We start from the raw sequence: 19747 nt of genomic DNA, 5'->3' as shown, positions 1-19747 counted from the left end.
TCTCTCCGCCCCAGGAACAATTTCATACCTCTCTATCAGGTGACCCCCTTGGCCTTCTTTTTTCTACACTGAAAAGCCCCGACATTCTTCAGCCTTTTCTCATTAGAAAGGTGTTCCAACCCCTTACCCATCTCGGCTGCCCTCGTCTGATCTTTTTCCAGCTCTGCAATATCCTTTTTGAGATACAGCAACCAATGTTCCAAAGAAGGCCGCATCACAGATCGATCGATCGAATGGCATCACAATATTTTCAACAGGATGGAGTTTGCCTTTTTCGCCGCAGCGAGAACCCCAAGATCTCTTTTGATCTCAGTCAGTTCAGACTCCCATCAGCACAAATTGAAAGCTAAGATTTTCTTCTCCGATATGCCCCATCCTGCACTCGCTCAATGAACTTAATTTGCCATTTTACTGTCCTCTCACCCAATTTCACCCAGCTTATCCAATGCGTAGTCATTTATGTCTAGAAACTGTTTCTGTAGCAAGACTCCAGCATGCCGTTATCCAGCCAATGTGGTTGTAGCTGAAGTCACTCAGTATTAAGTTTTAAGGTGGGCAGCTGTGTTGCTCTGCAATAGAACAGCAGGATCTGAGTCCAGTCGCACCTCAGGGAACAAGGTTCTCAGACTGCCAGCTTTTGAGAGTCAGAGCTCATGCACAAAGCATCACCCTCTCCATGGCCCCCTCCTCGAGGTCCTAGGAGAAAGAGCAGGACCCCTTTGCATGCGTGAAACACTCTGAATCAGGCCCACGTGCACCCTCCACCCCGGGGCACTGCAACTCCCTGCCTGCTGCAAACCACAGCTTGCCTCCGGAGCAGCAAACTGTGCGCCACAATGGGGAGGAGGGGTGGCAAGTTGAGACTGGGAATGTTAAACTTCCATAAACTTCACAAGCGTGGGGGAGGGGGGGTGTCATTCCTCCCTGAAAGAAAGCCAGACTTGGGGGGGGGGGCTGAAATTAATGCCCTCGGGATCAAACCAAAGTTTCTTCTAATCCATAAAGAAAATGAAACATGCAGCCTTTTGCTCAGTAGACATGTTACCATATCAAATGAAGATAAATTCACGTGGGTCAGCCGTGTCGGGCTGCAGTAGAAAAGCCAGATTCGACACCTCGGAGTGGAGAGGAGGAGGTGCGGAACAGCTCGGTCTCATCAGAGCTCAGAAGCGCTGCAGGGTCGGTCCTTGGATGGATGGGGGCCGCCAAGGAAGCCGCTGCCGGGGGAGGCAACGGCCAAGCCCCTCTGTGCCTTGCCTGCCTTGAAAGCCCCTGGCTGGGTTGCGACTGGTCGGCATAAACCCAGCCCCAGTTCCTTGGAGACCCATGCGATGCCCAGGGCAGGAGGGGCTGCAAGTCGGAGGAGCCTCCTTGGCCAGAGACAGGCAGGAATGGAGACCCCCGAAAGTGGGGAGGGGCTGCAAGGAAGGGTGCCCTGCAGAGCAGGAGCTGCCCCCTCCCCCCCGGAGCCCTGCCTGCCATCGAAGGCTGCTCACACAAAGCGGCCCTGTGTGGACCAGCAATGGGGCCAGAAGCTCTGGGGCTGGCTCGCCCTTTTGGAAGCATGAGGGGGCCATGCAGGGCATGGGATCGGACAGCCCAAGAGGGCCCCCCTGCCTCTGCTGGGCCACTGCAGGCGCTCTGCATATGAGGTATAAATGAAATAAATAACCTCAGCCAAACGCTGAAGGCCTGTCCCTCAAGCCCTGCTCCGTGCCCTTGGCCTGCCTGCGGAGGTGGTGGACAGCGGCTCCAGACTGGGCTTTTTCAGAGGCAACACCTCCAATTAGATCTCAGAGAGGAAGGAGGACTATTAAATAAATAACAATTGCCTTCCCCTTTGAGGCTCACTTGGTACCTACTTTCTTAGGTGCCAGGCCCAAAACATTTATTTTACCTAGACTTTTAAAGTAAGTGGTTTTCTCTTCTTAGGTGTTTTATTATCTGCTTCCAGACTGAAGTTTTGTTTTTTGTGGTGCTCCGTGGTTATTTTATGCTATTCTGATAAATAAATGAAAAAATAGTAAATCATTATTTACAGTCTTCCTTTCTTGCTGAGACACAAAGTGGATTAGAAGATATAAAGCGGCGCAGTGAGACGGCACAGAAGAAGCAGTGAAGAAGGCAACAGGACTGGGGTTACAGGAGTAAGGAACAACGTGAGCAACAAACGAAGGCAAAGGTATACTGTAAATAATGCAGAAAGCGGATTACAAAGAAGAAAACAAATGTAGGCATAATCTGCAATCATCATTGCTGTGGACTACAACCCACAATTGTGTGTCTTTGGTACTGTTTCCACTTGTACGCAATCTCAACCTGGACTCTGGAGAGGTGGCATGTAAATTCCCTGAACGGAAGATCTATGCATTCAGCCTGCCACGCTGCTCCAGCACTGGTCCAAGCCATTCTCTGGAGGCAAGTGGGAGGCAGAGGCACTGGGCCCGAGCGTTGCAACCGTCAATGGCACCAGAACAGCTAAGCAAAGGGCCGTATCCCTCAGAGCCACCCAAGGCCTTCAGGCACCACAGACAAGCTTGCCCGCTAAGCCGTTACGAGGAACAGTACAGATTTCGGCAATTATTGGAGGCAGGCAGAGGGAAGCCTCCAGAGGGAGCTGACAATGCCCAGGTTGTCGGCCTTACTGCCATTTCCTTCGCTAGCTAACCATCATAGCCAGCCAACAGAAATATTAGACCTAGACCAGCAATAAACCAGAAACCGGTTCTCAGATACAAGCAAGGCACTCACTCCATGCTGCACCCACTGGGCTAGTTGGAGGCATCTAGAAGTCAAGGCAGCCTTCTGTCGTGCCCGCCTTTGCCCAAACACCTCTGGCACTACAGCCAAACTTAGCAGGAACTCAGGCCTCCAATCCATAACTAAGGAAAGGGAGGGAGTCTGAACCCCTGGGATGCAGGCAAGAGGGAAACACACAGCAGTAGAAACAAAGGTGGCCCAGCAGCTGAGCTCTGCCAACCACCCCAGAACAACATGCCTCGACATGTAGATTGCTATTCTCAGAGACTTCCTCTTTGTGACACCTCACCTTCCTCTCTTGGTCACACTCTCTTCTCCTCCACCATGCAACCATGGATGTAGGACATCCTGTCCTGCAATCCTCCAGCATCCTTAGACTAGGTACCTTGAACAAGATCTCTCTCACCTTTCCTATCCTGTCTGGAGTTCCTCCAATGAAGAACTCTTGTTTATTGTCTAAAGCTTAACCATGGCTCTGAGTGCTACTTTATCCCTCTCCACGCACACTCAGCAGCACAAGCCCCCACGCGCCACGCTTCTCTGCCACCACCCGCCAGCTCATCTTCTTAGGCAAATGATGCAACCAGACTGCCTCGGCATTTCTCAATGGGGGGGGGGGCACGATGGGAGGGGCCGTGGCTCAGTGGAAGGGCCTCTGCTTTGCTCATGCAGAAGGTCCCAGGTCCAGTCCTTGGCACCTCCATTGACAGAAGACCAGCTTCAGTCCCCGCCATCTCCAGAGACCATGTGAAAGACTTCTACCTGAGCCGCTGGCAGTCTGAGCAGAGAGTGCTGACCTTGATGGATGGACTCCACGAAAGGCAGCTTCGTGCATCTGTGTGAGAGAAGTTTTCCATATGGTGCCAGTAACACACCCCGGGCCGGTGTACCCATTGAGGCCGAGCCGGCAGCCACCTTGAGCGCCAAGGCAACGGGACTGGGGGCGCGTGCCACGGAGCTCAATTGCCCCGTGCTGCTGCACCCAGCCAGGAGCTCTGTGCTGCTGCAGCCACCGCCGCACAGCTGCAGGCCAGGCACAGCAGGCGGCCAGGGCAGCATGGGGCAACTGAATGGGAGGATGCACATGCGCCGCCCCATCTGCCTGCCGTGCCTGGCCAGGGGTGCGTGCTGGCGGCGGCAGCATGGGGCAGCTGAGCGGGCAGCCTCCCAGCCCTCCCGCTCAGTTGCTCTGTGCTGCTGCCTCTGCCGCCACCGGCACATAGCTGCAGCCTAGGCGCAGCAAGCGGCGTGGGGCAACTGAACGGGAGGGCTGGGAGGCCACCCGTCTGCAGTCCCTGCCCCATGATGATGTCATCACGCAGTCCGAGTGCGCGCGCGCACCAACACCCCTGAAGCTGCCTCAGGCGCCAGAAAAGCTGGCCCTGGCCCTGAACACACCTATCACCTAGCCAAGGCCGGCTCCTCACAACCTGCTGCCGAATGAGCAGCCTGACCAAGTGGGCTGTCAGGCCCCTGGCCGCAGAATAGCGTTGCTAAGATTGTTTTATTCCCTCTTTTGAGGGGTTTGGAGTCTGTTTCTGAACAGATGCTCTCCTAGCTTTCTGCAAACGATGCAAAACCGAATGATTCAAAAAGGCTTTTGTATTGTAGGGAGGGGCTCTCAGGTGCTTCGCTAACGAGTCAAGGACCAGAGACTTCACCGCTGTGTTTGCCTTACGTACTACCTGCTGTCTTAAATACGTGCTCCTATGAGCTACTTGAGCTTCATGTGGTCTAATGTCAACCCTAGAATTGCTTACGTTCTGTTGCAACAGTTCTTCAACTCTGCATTGGATTCTTACTAATGCTAAGTCTTTGTAAACCGTGATTATTTATCCCATGGCCTTGTTTACGGAAATGTACTCGAAATTGACTGCACTAATCTCACACTGTGTCATCCGCCTTGAGTTTCCGTGAGAAAGGCGGACTACAAATGACAGAAATACCGTTTTTATCAAAGAAATGTGAAGACAGGAGGGGCAGGTAGGGAGTTTCTGCAAAACTTCGGAATTGCACCCTGCACATGTTCAGAGGCAGGCAATGTCTTCACAAGCTTTCCTGTCCTCCAGCTACAGTACCACCCTGCAGTGAGTGACATAAAACAATGGCAGGGAATGAAATTACTGATTTCTTTACACAGAGAAACGAAAGGGAAATGTTTCTTTTAAGAGAGAATAAAAGGATGCGATGTCTATATTCAAAAAGTTTCACATGGGAAGCAGTGTTGATAGAAGACCCAGATTCGCGTCCAGGAGCACTTACTGGTCTTAAAGAGGCTACAAGACTCAAACCTTCTTGTGTCCAAAAAGGTGTAGTTAGGACAAAGCAAGCCCCCCTCCCCCATAACAACACTGCCACGAAAGTGCCTCAAGGAGGTGTAAAATAGTTGCGGGGGGGGGGAGCCATGCAAGGGGACAAGGGCTGCTCTCCCAAAGAGGTGGGGGAACGGAAACCGGAGGTCCAGGAGGTTTTCTGGAGGGGAGCTGCAAAACGGGACACTGGAGAATACTGGTTTTATTGTCTTGAGGCATCACACCCGGCTGCAGGTTATGAATTTTTTACATCCTTGAAGGATTTTCTATTTATTGTCTATCATTCGGGTGATGCAAATTCATGGCAGAGAGGACCTCTGGTGGCTATGAACCGAGTTAGTCCACATTTAGAGGCAGCTGATCTTTGACTTGGAGAGCTATGATAGGTACAAGCTCCCCACCGCCCCCCCCCCACCGCCCAGAGAGGGTGCCTTTCCAGGGCATCTTGTAGGGGGATGTGGGAAATAGGGGGATAGAAGTGGGGTCCCACAAGGTCTCGCAGGGGACAACTGATTTTCCCCTTCCCTGTGATCTCCTCTTTCACTTCCCACAAAGCCTCTCTGCTTTCCTGCCTCCTCCTCTCCTTCCCACCCAACCATCTTCAGCTTTCCCACCTCCCTTACCCTGGTACCCTCTACCCAGGAAAACTATGGCCCAGTTGCACACTGGGGGACCTGGGAGGGCTTGCGGGGGGGGCACCTCATTTCCCCCCCATACCGCTTTCCCCACACTATTTCCTCTTTCCCTCCTCCAGGCAACCCACAGGTCCTGACCTTTCCTTACTTCCTTCTCTCCTACCCACCCACCAACCTAACTTTTATTTGTCCCACATCTTCACCTCCCTTTATTAATTTATTTTTATATCCTGCCTTTCTCCCCAACAGCCCAGGAGCCCGCTGGGATGCATCACAGTGCTATTCAAGGCCACTCTGCCTCTCGGGCAAGTCGTGCTGAGGTGTGTGACTGGCCCGAGGCCACCCAGTGAGCTCCCAAAGCAGAAGAGGGATTTGAGGCCCTCCTAGCCTGAAACGTCAACTGCCACTCCACACCGGCGTTTGTGGGCTGGCTGCGGCTGAAGAGGAGCAAGCAGCCGAGGCTGGGTAAGTCAGGCAAGTCACTTGCTATTAAGGTGCCTGCCAGTTGCTGCCAGGCAGGCCAGGCCCGCTGAGTCCTTCCTCAAAGGCCAAAATGGCCCCAGGCAGGGCCCTGCTCCCTCCCCCTGCCCTTTACTGACAAAAACTGAGCCTGGGAGGCTGGCAACTCTGTTGGGGCATTTTTCAGGCATGCAGGAAGATCAGTTTTGCCTGTCTATGGCTCCAATCTCTAGATTTAAGTATCCTCACATTTGGCCGGGTTGAGAATTAGATATATTAGAAGCAGTAGAAGTAGTAGTAGTAAAAATACCATGTTCTTGGTCTGATTCTGCTGGTGTTAGACCCCGTAATTTAGTAAACAATAGTAAAATGTGCAATGCTGGCAAAGAAATGGGAAGGAAAAGGCTCAGAAGGGATCCACTCGCAAGGCTGAAAAGAAAGACGTCAAAACCGGGAAGTAGCACATTTAGCAACAGTGCCCCAAATATGGGGAAGTGTAAGAAAGGCCCTTCTTCAAACTCTACGAGGCAGTGTTTTCATTGCAAAGTCTGGCAACTCAAACGGTGCCTGCTGCTGGGTCAGCAATCAGCCAGCACAGCCCCCAGCCAGAAAATGGACAGCCCTGGAGAAGTGGGTGCAAACAAAAAGGATTTGCAGTAATCCCATTTCTGCCCGCCCCGACTCCTGCTTAGGGTTAGGGTCCGCCCTGCACACACCACTTGCTGCCCAAGGTCTCACCCTCGCCCGGAGCTCTGAGCCAGCACCCAGCCCCACCTTGAAGGGGGCAGAAATCCCCTGCCCCTTCCACCCACTGGGCTGCAGGCTTATTCTAAAGCACATTTTTGCCCGCAGAAGATCCAGGTCCAACCCTGGACACCTCTAGACGCACCAAGGCTGGGAAAGGGGCCTCAAAGAACCAAGCAGGACGTGCCGGAGGTGCTGGGCCAGAAGGCAGCTGCAATGACCCAGGGGGCCTGCCTGAGCCCTCTGCCACCCTCCCCCCCCCCAACACACTCAGGGGCTTCTGGCCTTCCAAGGTGACAGAACGGGACCTGCCACGAAACTTCCAGGGCTACCTGGGGCCAGTCACTCTCCCTCAGCATAGCCTACCTCACTGGACTGTTGTGCAGGCCACATGGAGAAGGGAAGAACCATGAATCCCTCCTCAAACACCTTGGAGGTGCTGTGGGAGACCCCAGGACATGCCAGCAGGGCCCCTGGTCCGCCTGCAGAGCAATATGTGAAAAGGTGGCTGCTCTGGAGCAACTGGAGGGGGGGGCTGCCCCGGCACCCCAGCCCCCTCCCCCTTCCTCCCAAGCCCGCCTGGCCTGGCCAGCTGAAGCAGCTGCCAGGGGTTGCCAGCGACCCCCCTCCCCATGACACGCCTCAGTGGTGCTCATCCTCCGGCCTTTGTTTCCGCTCCTCACAGGGGCACATTCCCCCCAAGCACCCACTCCGCTCAGCCCTGGAGGAGGAGAATGGGGGCTGGGGGGGGGGCTGAAGCGGGGCCATTCCTGCCAGCAAGCACTGCCTCCCACGCCCAGGTGTGGCAGGGTCCTTCAGCGGAGAGCTCAGCTAACTCCGTGGCCACACTCAGGCACACCCATGAAGCTGCCTCAGACCAAATCAGATGGGGGGGGGGGCCACCGAGGTCAGTGCTGTCTACTCAAAGTGGCAGCAGCTCTCCTGGGCCTCGGGCAGAAAAAGGGCTCCTTCCACCCTTATTTCTCCCACTCATTCAAGGTGGGGTCCTGAAGTCCAAAAGCCATCCTGGGACTGAGCAGAGACTTTGCTTCTCCTCCGCCCCCGTCCCCCCCCCCCCCAGGGAAGGCTCCTGAGCCTTAAGCAGCTGCATAACAGACATAAAGGAGCAGGTGAAATATTGCCATGGTCTTGGCATTGTAGTTCCTGACGTTTCGCCAGCAGCTGTGGCTGGCATCTTCAGAGGTGTAGCACCAAACCACAGAGATCTCTCAGTGTCACTGTGACACAGTCTTTTGGTGCTACACCCCTGAAGATGCCAGCCACAGCTGCTGGCGAAACGTCAGGAACTACAATGCCAAGACCACGGCAATACAGCCCAGAAAACCCACAACAACCATCGTTCTCCGGCCGTGAAAGCCTTCGACAATACATCGAGCAGGTGAAAGTTCACCTGGCAAGGAGACCCAGGGACAGAAAAGGCCTCCTCGCGTGCTGTTATTTCTGCCTGTGCCAGGGTTCTAGGCCCGTCTGCCAACACGGACGGAAAAGGAAGCAGCCACAGAGCCTGGAATCAAATCTAGCCCAGAAGCTGGCCAGGGGCAGTGGAGCGGGGCATGGCCGGGGCAATGTGGGGCCCACATATCAAAGGAAGAATCAGGAGGCCCTTTCTGAAATGGAAAGACACGCTAAGATGGCTGCAGCAGCGCCGACCCAGGGCAAAGGCCAAGCACTCCGGGACCTGAGCGTCCTCTTCCCCTTGGGCTTTATTCATTGACCCTCTCACCACAGCCCTGCCTCCTGCAAAGTCTCCAAATACTGCATGCAGCCCCCCCCCCCAGTCCTCAACAGCCCTTCTCCCCCCCCCACTCATCCAGCATCATTTTGTTTCCACGTGGCAAGCAGCTTCCAAGCCCCCCCGCCAGCTCTGGGCAAGAAAAATGATTCCTAACAGGGAGGGGGAGCTGGAGCGTCTTCCAGGGGGACTGAACCACCCCCTCCCAAAAAACTGTCTGCTTTGCTCCTCTCCAGCCTCATACCAGCCACCGGTTCCACAGAGGATCCCGCGACGTCTCCTGGCCAGATCTGCAGGCAACTTGCACGGAGGCCGGTGGACCGAGGAGAGGGGAAGGGCAGCCGCCCAGAACTCCGCAGCCGCTCTTCCCAGACGCCCCGGCGAAGGCACAAGGGACACGGCCACACCCCATGTTCAACAGGTACCACTGACGGCCCTCTGGCAGGGGCATTCAGCCCACCAGGCCACGTGGAAGAGGAGTGGGGAGGCATGTCACATGCAAGGGAACAGGGCCTTCTGGACCTCAATGGAGGCATCCAAAGAGAAGTCAGAAAATCTCCACCTGCTGACCCAGTTTCAGTCCCGTGCGGCTTTTTGCAGAGGCAAAGAGCAACGTGGACCTTCTCCTGCCCCTGAGCAGCAAGGACAGCCACAGGCACATGCCAGCCCCTTCTCCACCATCACACCACAGATACAACGGAGGTGAGTGGGGCTGTGATGGCTGGCTTGACCAGGGGAATCTGCAAACCCCCAAAAAGTGGCAGGCAGAAGATCCGGCGCACAGCAACTGCAAAAAGAATGAGACTCTCCAAAGCAGCAAAGGGCTGAGAGATCCCGGCCGAGTCTGTTCTGATAAAGGGGTTGGCAAAGCCAAGGGACTCAACGTGGCATGAAGCCAGAGAGAGCAGCCACATCGCACACTTGGTGGCAGCTGAGCCAAGCACCGGGGGGGGGGGGGGGCTTGAAGCACCACAGGCTGTGGGGGGGCCACCGTGGCCTCAATGGCTGGCCTCTGGCTGCTGGGCAAGAGGGACCTCAGGGGCTGACCGAGCAAGGCCATTTTGGTCTTCCGCTCCCACCTCCCTGCCTGCACTCCCGGGAGTCTCTGGGGCAGCACAGTCACCAGAGGAGGTCTTCAGCAGCATCCCTTCTTTGGGCAACCCACAAACTGCAGAGAGAGCAGCTTCAGCAGCTCATGTTACCAACCCTCTCCTGGCACTGGAGCACAATCCTGTCGCTCTCGCATGCTGGGGGCCCTGAATCAACATTCACTCCTATGGGATGGAAATCCCAGGCCGAGGAGGCAGCCGGAATAAGCACTGCCCACCCCCACTGCAACTGGAGCAGCAGGCCAACGTGCGCATGAGCAGCTGTGACCAAAGGGCCCTGCCCAGCCCCTGGGAATCACAGCAGCACGAGCAGCCCACTCAGTCTGGGAGCAGAAGCAGCCCTGGAGGAGAACCAGCCCCAAGTGCCTTCACACCCACAGTCCCTCGCCCAGCCTCACAAGGAGAACTGTGTGCCCCTGATCTCCCCACATCAGTGAAAGCTGTCACTTCACCCGTGCAACTCATGTTGGCAGGAAGCAAAGGGGAAAGTAAATTGCACCAGAAAATTGGAAGAGGATTAAACTGCCCCAGCTGGAATGTGGCCCAGATTCCAAAGCCAGCTGCCCAGGGAGATGGACGGGATCTTCACCAACCCCGTGCAGCATGGGTCACATTTAGCACCCAGCCACTCCCTCCCTCTTGCTCAGAATCGGCCTCAAACATATATGCCCCACCCTTTTCTTGCAAAGCAAGAGCAGCCAGGCATGCACACGAACAGGCACAAACAGAATCCAGCCATTTCCATAGAATAAAATTTCTGCAAAAATCCCAGTGGTTTTGGTCATGAAAGCAAGGTGGGAGGGAGGGAGCAATAATTCAGGTGGCTTCTACTGACAGCTCAGAATCCAAATAGTGCCGGGCTGGGATGTCCACATTCAGCACTGTGGCTGCTAGCGCTATTTAACTGGTCCAGGGCCTTCTGCAGGTGCCTCCCTGAAAATGGGCAAAATCAACAATGGCCCATATACGTGCCTTCTCTGTTGTGGCCCCCACCTGGTGGAATGGCCTGTCTGGGGAGGTCAGGAAAATTCCCACACTTCTGCCATTGTGCAAAACTATGTAAAATGGAGTTGATCGGGGGCTGTACTGAGACAGAATGGTTCAGAAAGATGCTGAATGGAGGGAAAGGGACTGTGGGCTCTCTGAATAGGACACACCATCAGTTGGCTGCAGGTGTTACCAAGTTGCCGTTTTCTACTGATATAATACTATTTTTCTCCGTTTTTCTCTGTACTCTGTATCATGCTGAACGTGCTACTCTCATTCCGATTTTACCAATCCCACTCCTAGCCTGTAACTCATCTGCTGCCTCCTTGTATTGACTGTATCAACCTATGCTGTGCTTAGTAGACATCTCTTTGTATGGACCCTTATAGGTTTACCCTCTGTAATCTGTGCTGGGTCTCAGTGAGAAAGGCAGGCTCTAAATACAGTAAAGAAAATAAATCAGTTGCCTAGAACTGGAGATGAGCAGTGTAACAGCCTAGTTTGCAGAGGATACCAAATTGTTCAGGATGGTGAAAACCCAGGCAGATTGAGGAAAGCTCCAGGAGGCACCCCACAAATTGGGTAAGTGGGCAACAACATGGCAAACAAAGTTTAATGTAGACATCTGTGGGACCTAGTCCCAACCTACACTCATCTACTTCCAGGGTGACCCCCTCACACAGGCAGCACCAGGGCAGGCAGCCCAACCACGGACTGCAGGGAAAAGAGCCAAGGGGAGGCCATGCCAGGAGCTGCCCCAGCTGCAGACACACAGCCTTGCAGGCCCAGCACAGGCCTCAGAGGGGAGGCAGGGCTCGGGCAGCGGACTGGACCCAGGAACAGGCCAGAGGAGCAGGCTGGCAGCAGCTGAGGGCTGGGCAAGCAGGCAGGCCGGCCTCTCCCAATATCTGAGGAGGGCGGGGCAGGAGAAGAGAGGGCACAGCTTGGGAGGTCATTGGCCAGGAGTCCCTTCACTCACCTGGGACCAGTCCCCCTCCCTAGACAATTCTTTATCAGCTGGCCCAGGGAGGGGCACGGCAGAAGGGCCAGACTGCTCCCCAGGCTGCTCAAGGAGAGGCGGATGGCGAGAGAGAGAGAAGTGGCCAAGGCTGAGCTAGAACCTGCCTCCTCCCCTCACAGAGGCTTAGCTGAAGCTGGGCTATGAAAAAGAAACACGGGGGGGGGGGCAGAGTGGCCCCAGACTCCAACCCACTGCAGGGGGGGGGGTCTGACAGTAGGGAAGTGTCAGGTGATGCCCAGTGGAACAAAAGCCCCCACCTTCAAATATATGCTAACAGGGTCTGAACTTGCTGAGCATGAGGAGGAAAGAAACCTCGGGGTCACAGCGTGTGGCTCAATGAAAGTGTCACCCCAGCGTGCTGCAGCAGAATGACAGACGGCAAACGGTGCCGAGGCTTAGCAGGAAAGTGGCTGCAACCAAAACCGCCAGGATTATAATGCCCCCATCGAGATCTCTGCTGCAGCCTCCTTTGGAAGACTCTGTGCCGTTCTGGTCAGCGTATCTCAAAAAGGACATTGCAGAGCTTAAAGAATTACACAAGAGAGAACCGAAATGATTAAGTGGTTACATCACCTTTCTTATATAGAAAATCTGAAGAGCTGGAGGCATTGCAGTTTAGAAAGAAAGGTGGTTATGCAGGCACACGATGAAGACTAATAAGGTTAGACAAGAAAATAGTGGGATTCACTGCCGGTGAAGGGTCACAGGTGGCTTTAAAGGGGATAAAACGCACCTGTGAAGGAGAAGCCTATCAATGACGACCAGCCAGGGTGACTGCAGCAAACTTGCACATTTTGAGGAAGCACACCTCTGGATCCCAGGGCCAAGAGGCAACATCTGGGAAAGGCCTTGGTCTCTGCGCCAAGTCTGTTGGCCCTCCAGGGCAACCGGTTGGCTGCTGGACCAGAGGAGTCCATTGGGCCCCCTTATGACCTTCTCACTTCACCCCTAATCCAGCCTCCTACTGTGCCTACCCTGAAGTGGAAACCTACCCCCCCCCCGCCCCACCCCCAGAATTCTGCCAGGACCCAGTACGAGCCTCCAGGGTGCATTCACCAGCTGTCCAGCCGAAGCATATTTCGGATTAGAGATGTAACCCTTCTGGGAAATTTGAAGGGGGGGGAGGACACAGATTTGTTTTCTAAAAACGAGAAATGTTGGGGGGATGTATGCAAGACATACTTGCCTTTCCAGCCTCACCTCCTAAAATCCTATTACGCCTCAGGTTCGTGAAAGCCGGCCTTAAAAACCCTTTCAGGCCTTCCCAAAGATCAAAGGTTGCACGGGAGGCTGCCGGGGTCTCCCCAACCCCCCCCCTTTCCTGGGCCGTTTTCCTGCCCCCCCCCCCGGCGTCTCCATTTTGCAGCCCGGCCTCAGCCGGCGGGGGTCAAATCTCCGGAGAGAAACGCCAGAGGCGCCTCCGCCCGCAGCAGCTTCCGAGCCCCCCCCCCCCCCCGCTCAGGCCGCCGCCTCGCCCCAGCCGAACGCCCCCCCCCGCCTCTCTACTCCCAATCCGCCGCCTCCGCCGCACCAAGCAGGCCCAGGCCGGGATTCGCGAGACGCCCTTCCCTTCCTCCGGGATCGCCACGCGCTGCAGCCCCAGCCGGAGCCGCAGCGAGGCCCGGAGGGGTCCCGGGTTGGGGGCGGGTTGCGGAGCCCCGGAGGAAATCCACGAGCCCCCCCCCCCTCACCGCTCGGGCCCCGCGAGGGACAGGAGGAGCGGCCCCGCCCCGTCAGGCAGCCGCTCCTTTCCTCGCCTTCCGGTTGCCAGTTCCAAGTCGGGAGATTCCTGGAGATCTGGGGCTGGGTGGGGAGAAGCCCGGAGGAAGCAGGGTCTGGGGAGGGAAGGGCAGGCAGCCACTTCCTCCAGGGGAACGGATCGCTGTGGCCGGGAGACCAGAGGAGATTCCGGGAGATCTCCAGCCGCTCCCTGGGGGCTGGCAACCCCAACCTGGAGGCCCCGGAGCCTGCTGGAGGGCGGTGCCCGGGCCAGGAGACACGCGGCCTGGGCCTGGGCCGGAGTCGCTGCAGGGGGCAGGGGACGAGGCGAGGCGGGCCCGAGGGCGGCGCGGCCTACCTGCGGAGCTCGGGGGACCCGCGGCGGCGTCTCCGGCAGGCCCGAGGAGGGGACGCGCCTCCCTCCGGCCAGCAGCTTCCGGGTCTGCTCCGGGCCCCGCCCTCCCCGCGCTCATTGGCCCCTGCGCGGCCCGATCCCGGGACGTCGGCGCCCGGCGACCAATGGTGGGGCGCCGGCGGTGAGGGCGGCTCCGCCCCCTCCACGTGCAAAATTTGTGATGACCGAGGCGGGCCGGAGGGAGGAGCCTGTGCGTGATTGGGCGAGGGGCGAGGGGGCGGGGGCGGCAGGGCGCTGCGGGGCGGGCCTTGGGGCGGTGACGCAAGGAGGGCCTCCCCGCCCCTCCCGGCTCCGGGGCGGGCCGCGGTAGACTGCGCTGGGCCTGGAGGCCGCCTCTCCCCTGCGCTCGCCTGGGCCCTCGCCGGCCTTTTCGCCGCGCCACGCCCTGCCGGGGGGCCGGCGGGGCGGCGGGGCTGCCCACCTCGCGGGGTTGTTGTGGGGATCAAGCGGAGCCGAGCTGGCCTGACGGCCCCGTGCCTTGGCCCTCCTGCGCTGCACGGAGCGGCCCCCTTGTGCCGCCGAGGCCGGAGGCCGGGCCGCCCCTTCCCCAGGCAGGCAGGCAGGCAAGCAAGCAAGCGGGGCAACCCTGCCGCGTGGGGCAGCCGCGGACCTGCCCGGGGCCGCCCACAGGCTCTCCTTTGTGGCTGGCGCGGCGCTGCCCGCGGGGCTCCCCCTGAGGCTCGGCCCGGGCGCGCCGGCTCCGTGCCGAGCCGAGAGGCGCTGGCGGTGCCGGGCTCTTGGGGGCTTCGCTGGCGCTCTGGCTGCCGGGCTGGGAAAGCGGCCCGCCCTCTGGCCTGACCTGCCGGGCTGTGCGCGGAAGGAGGGCCGGAGGAGCAGCGCTTGGCGGCAGAAAGCTCTCCGGAGCCCGGAAGCAGCGCCGCGGCGCCCTTCCCGCCCGAGTCCCGCCGACCTCAGCGGGCTTAGGCGGGCGTCAGTCTGCTTGGGGCCGCGCTGGCCGCGCCTGCCGAGGGTTTGGAGCCCCGGCCTGGCCCCTTCCGCGTTTCCCGTTCGGGGGGCTCGAGGCTTTCGTGGGGGACCAGCTGGAGTGGGGAGGCCCCGGCGGAGGAGCGCAGGCGGAGGGGGCCCCTTTGGCAGGGGCAGCCCCTCACTGGGGGGGGGGGCAGTGAGCCCAGGACTGCAGGCCCCGGTTCCAGGGGGGAGGGGGGGCTAAGCTGGAAGAGGGTCTGAGAGAACCAAAGGTTGGGGAGCAGAATTCCACCCTCTTGGTCTCCTGCCAGAAAAAACATTCAGGAATAATACCTTGCTGGACTTTAAGGTGCCACAAACGGCCTGTTTACTTCTGCTGCAGCCAAGTAGCACGGCTGCTCCTCCGGAAGTCTTGCCCGAATTAGAGGACGCAAGGCCAGGGGGGGAGATCCCGGCCTTGCCATTTTTGCTGTTAGTCTTGGAGTCTCTCTTCACCAGACATCTGGCACATGCCCAAGTGTCGGCTGCGTGATTTATATGCCTTAAAAGACTGTGGAGTGGCTGGGAGTGTAATGCATGTTCTGGGCATGACGTGCAGTGATCATGCATTCATGTGCCAAGGGACAAGGCGCAGTGTTAGTTGTCCTAGCCACCGCTATGTAGATGAGCCAGGGATCAGCCAGAGCATGGCAGACAACTTGAGGGCAAGGCAACTTGAGGGTTGATGCCAGCTTCTAGGGCACACCTCAGAAGTCACCCGTCTTCCCACAGGAAAAACACTCCAGTAATGAACAGAAGTGCTTTGCCTATTTTGTTTTTAGGACATAAATTCCCTTATGGGAGCAGAGGAGTTTCTACACATGCTCAGAGACACTTGACATAAGGTGTTTTAATTCCTGGAAACAAAATGTTGTTAGATGGAATGTTTGAGGGCATGCCTCAATGCTGCATTCTACTTTTCATAGCTCTTGCTTGCTCGGACCAATTATTTAGAATTTATCTGCCACCTCTAGGCAGCTTGTCCAACCAAGACAATGACAAGTAAGTGAAAGCAAACCATATGGGGAACAAGGCCGCTAAACAAGCCAAGTCAACGAAATAAAAAAGTCAATAAAACCATGCCCGTTAAAACAAGGCAGGGCATAACAGCACATAAAACACACAGAGCAGCTGAAAAATTACACTGATAAAAAAGTCCTAGGCTAAGAGCAGACATCAAATGATGGAGGCCCTTAGGTAAAGGTCTGAGTAAAGAGAAGTGTTTGATCTTGTTGAAGGGACAACCTCTTGTGAACTGCAGTCTAATAAGATTTGCAATGCAATTCTGAGTAGAGTCGTGTGTGAAGTGCCGTCAAGTTGCCAGTTCAAGGCAATCCCATAGGGTTTTCAAGGCAAAGACGTGAGCAGAGTTTGTTATTGGCTGCTGCTTCCACGTAGAAGTCCTTGGAGGTCTTCCATCCAAGAACTAACCAGGGCCACCTCTGCTTAGTTTCCAAGATCTGAAGAGATCAGGCTAGCCGGGGCCATCCAGGTCAGGGCTAAGCAGAGTTGGTGGTGGTGGGGAGTGCCCTCAAGTCATAGCTGAGACCTTGGTGAGGTTCTCAAGGCAAGAGACCAGCAGAGGTGGTTGGCCGTTGCAACCTGGTCTTCGTTGGAGGTCTCCCATCCAATTACTAATCAAGACCAACCCTGCTTAGCTTCCAACTTTAGACCCTTCTAAAATCATTGGGCTTAAAAGGTATAACTGGTTAGGATGTCAGTGTTATTACTCCTCCTTGGAATTACTTGAAGTATAAAACATTAGTGTGAATGGTGCTTGGAGAAAAAAATTATTTGCCAAGCCAGGATATGTCACACGCCTGTGGACTCTTGCCGTGCCTTAGTCATGTTTTGTCTCGCACTCCCACCCATCTTATGTCAGGTTCTGGCAGTTAGATCCCCCTAGTACTCCACTGCACACACTCCAGTGTATGAGTTAAAGATACTTTATTAGAGGTCCATCAGTATCAGCATACACATATTGGCAGAAGTGACATGGGTTAGTTATAGGGCGAGTTTCCGCCTGTAGGATATGGGCAGTTAGGATTCTGGCGCGAAAGAGCCGGGAAGGGGGTTTGAGATAGGAGGAAAGAAGAACTGGAGGAGAGAAGCAAAAAGGAAGTCATTTTTAGTTCCCAGGCTCAAGCCGGCACTCAAGGGCACATTCTCGAGCAGCTGCAAAAACAAAAGTAGACATCACAGTAGGCACCTGTAAGATAAGCAACTCCCAGCCAAACAGGCCACTGATATGCAACTTCATATACTCTCAGAGGATCAGTATAGAGCATAGAATACAGAAAAATACTCATGGCAGATATGTAGACAGACAAGTACCAGGGAAGAGAGAGGCTTGGTAAATGGGGCTGTGCTTTTCTCTGGGTTTACCATGTATGAGTTCGACAAACTGAATTAAGTTGCAGTTTATTAATTGTTTGTTCAGGACATTGTTATCCTGCCTTTCTAGAGAACCTGCCTGAGGCAGCTTACAAAATAAAACGTAAGTTGTTAATGAAAACCAAGCATTAGACCCAGCCAGAACATTAAAACATAAAGTGTTTAAAAGGTGTAAAGAGGAGAGCTACTGCCCTCTAGTGATAGTTTCAGGTGGGTAGCAGTCTTGGTCTACTGTAAAACAGCAAACAGACATTATTCAAGGCATTATTCAAGACCAACAGGATTTTCAGGGTATAAGCTTTGGAGAGTCAAAGCGGATCAGAAAGATCCGAAGAAGGGAACTTTGACTCTTGAAAGTTTATAACCTGAAAATCTTTTTGGTCTTTAAGGTGCTCGAATCTTGCTGCCCTTCACTAGACTGGAATATCTTCAAGAAAGAGCCTTCATAACACTGGAAGCCCCAGGCATATAACAACCCTTTTTGTTATCATGTCACAGGTAACTGCCTCCTCACAAACGCTATAATTTATTTATTTATTTAAAATATTTATTAGCCACCCTTCCTCCAAGGGTGCACATTGCCTTTTACAATGTAAAATCAAAACCAGCAGTTAAAAACAGTTAAAGTACTTTCAAAATGCTGACCGCCGGTAATTAGTTTGATAGGGCAGGACTGTGAAAAGAAGATCTTCGTCTGTAATGAGAGAAGAATCTAGTATCCCAATTAAGCCTTGGAAGGGGGTCCATTGGTCCAGATTTGCAAATAAACTCAATTCCAGCAATCCCCTTTTGTCGTTTTCCTTACAGGTTTCTCTGCTTGAGTACTGCTGCTCTTAGGTCAGCAATGGAATGACCTTGAAGATTAAAATGTTCTTCAACTGTTATTTGATGCTGAATTTTTTACAATCAGATTTTTGGCCATTTATTCTTTTGCAAAAGAGCTATGACTCTCACAGGCTCCTACCCTGGAAATCTAGTTGGTCTTTAAGGTGCTACTGAACTCAAATCTTGCTCTTCTACTGCTGACCAACATATCTACCCACCTGAACCTTGCTATGGTGGAGGATCCCCAACCCAAGTCTGCCACTGCCCCCACCAATTGATTACCTGGCTGGTGGGATGGGTGTGACGCATGTACCTGCCTGTGTCACCGGAAAATGAAATTATTTCCAGCACAACAGCCAAGCTGGGCAAGGATCCAGCAGACAAGTAGGGGCCGTCATGGATAACAACAACAACATTCGATTTATATACCGCCCTTCAGGACAACTTAACGCCCACTCAGAGTGGTTTACAAAGTATGTCATTATCCCCACAACAGTAATCACCCTGTGAGGTGGGCGGGGCTGAGAGAGCTCTGAGAGAGCTGTGGCTGACCCAGGATCTGGTCAATATCCATCGCTGTAACTGGGTCAAGGATGTCCATAGGGCAAAGCATTTCTTCCACCTTGTCTATATTACAGCTGGCTTCCAGATCAGAGTATTTGTGCCAGTTTATTGGGGGGGGGGAGGAATTTGCAAAGTCATCACAGGTAATTGTCTCTTCTTGAGACTGTAGAGGTTCAGATTTAGGAGTTCAAAGATGCTGAGATGCTTTGAAGAGTTGGGATGGTTGTGAACTAGCTGATGCAGTGGTTGGAGAGAAATAGCGTTTCTTTGCTGCTCTCATTGCTGCTTCATAGGTCTTCAGTTTCAGAACAAGTTTCTCACCAGTGTATTTCTAAGCATCTTCCAGGCCTCTTTAGTTCACTCAGCTTCATGGTGAACTATGGTAAGGGTTGGAGAGGGTGACAAGAAGCAGCACTGACAATAGCTTCAAGGAGCTTCATGTTCCAAGCTCCTACCAGAGGATCAAGGGAATTTAGAATCCTAAAGCCAGGGAATTTGGGAACCTAGAAGCATCTGCTAGACGGTAGTCATTCAACTCTCCTGGGTGCAGAGTAGGCTTCTTTAGGAGTGGATGCATCTCTGCCCACCTCAAGGCAGGGGCAACCACCCCCTCTCTCAGGGAGGCATTTCCTCTCTCTGGGACCCAGTCCATTCGTCCACATGGCAGATGTAAGCAGCCAAGAGGGGCAAAGATCATACAAGTGGGTGGTATGTCTCAGGCTCCCAAGAATCCTCTTCACAGAACTAACTAACTGAAAGCTATCCCACACAACCAGACAAGTCAGCACCCCGGGACTATCTGATCCTTCTAATACAGAGTCAAGATCAGAGCAGAGGCAGGATATTTTATCTGCAAAGTGTTTAGCAAAATGATCACAGCAGGCTGCAGGACAGTCCATCACCGCCTGTAGGCCAGAATCCAATAACTCCCTGACAGCCTGGATGAGTGCAGCAGGTCTACAGGGTGTGGATGTAATAGTGGTGGGCAAATACAGTTTCTTTGCTGCCACGGCTGCCACAGAAGAGGCTTTAAATGAGTTCCAGCCTGTGCCTTCTTGGAGCCAAACTACAAGTGACGCCTTAC

General features: G+C 54.8%; 1 protein-coding gene across 3 annotated transcripts in view; it reads right to left on the bottom strand.

The window, feature by feature from the left end:
- Nucleotides 1-13944, bottom strand: part of ATOSB (atos homolog B) — a 33915-nt gene extending 19971 nt beyond the window's left edge. For 2 of the 3 annotated variants that reach the window (XM_054987053.1, XM_054987054.1), the window contains exon 1: nucleotides 424-643. The gene's annotated coding sequence lies outside the window, so the exon portion shown is untranslated. Of the gene's footprint in view, nucleotides 1-423; nucleotides 644-13857 lie in introns of those variants that run through there. The other variant, XM_054987052.1, reaches the window with a different exon arrangement.
- Nucleotides 13945-19747: the final 5803 nt, after the last annotated feature.

Source organism: Eublepharis macularius, chromosome 8, assembly GCF_028583425.1.
Source record: "Eublepharis macularius isolate TG4126 chromosome 8, MPM_Emac_v1.0, whole genome shotgun sequence".
NCBI lineage: Eukaryota > Metazoa > Chordata > Lepidosauria > Squamata > Eublepharidae > Eublepharis > Eublepharis macularius.
The sequence above is the reverse complement of the archived record's forward strand: the minus strand, read 5'-3'. Positions and strand labels throughout refer to the sequence as shown.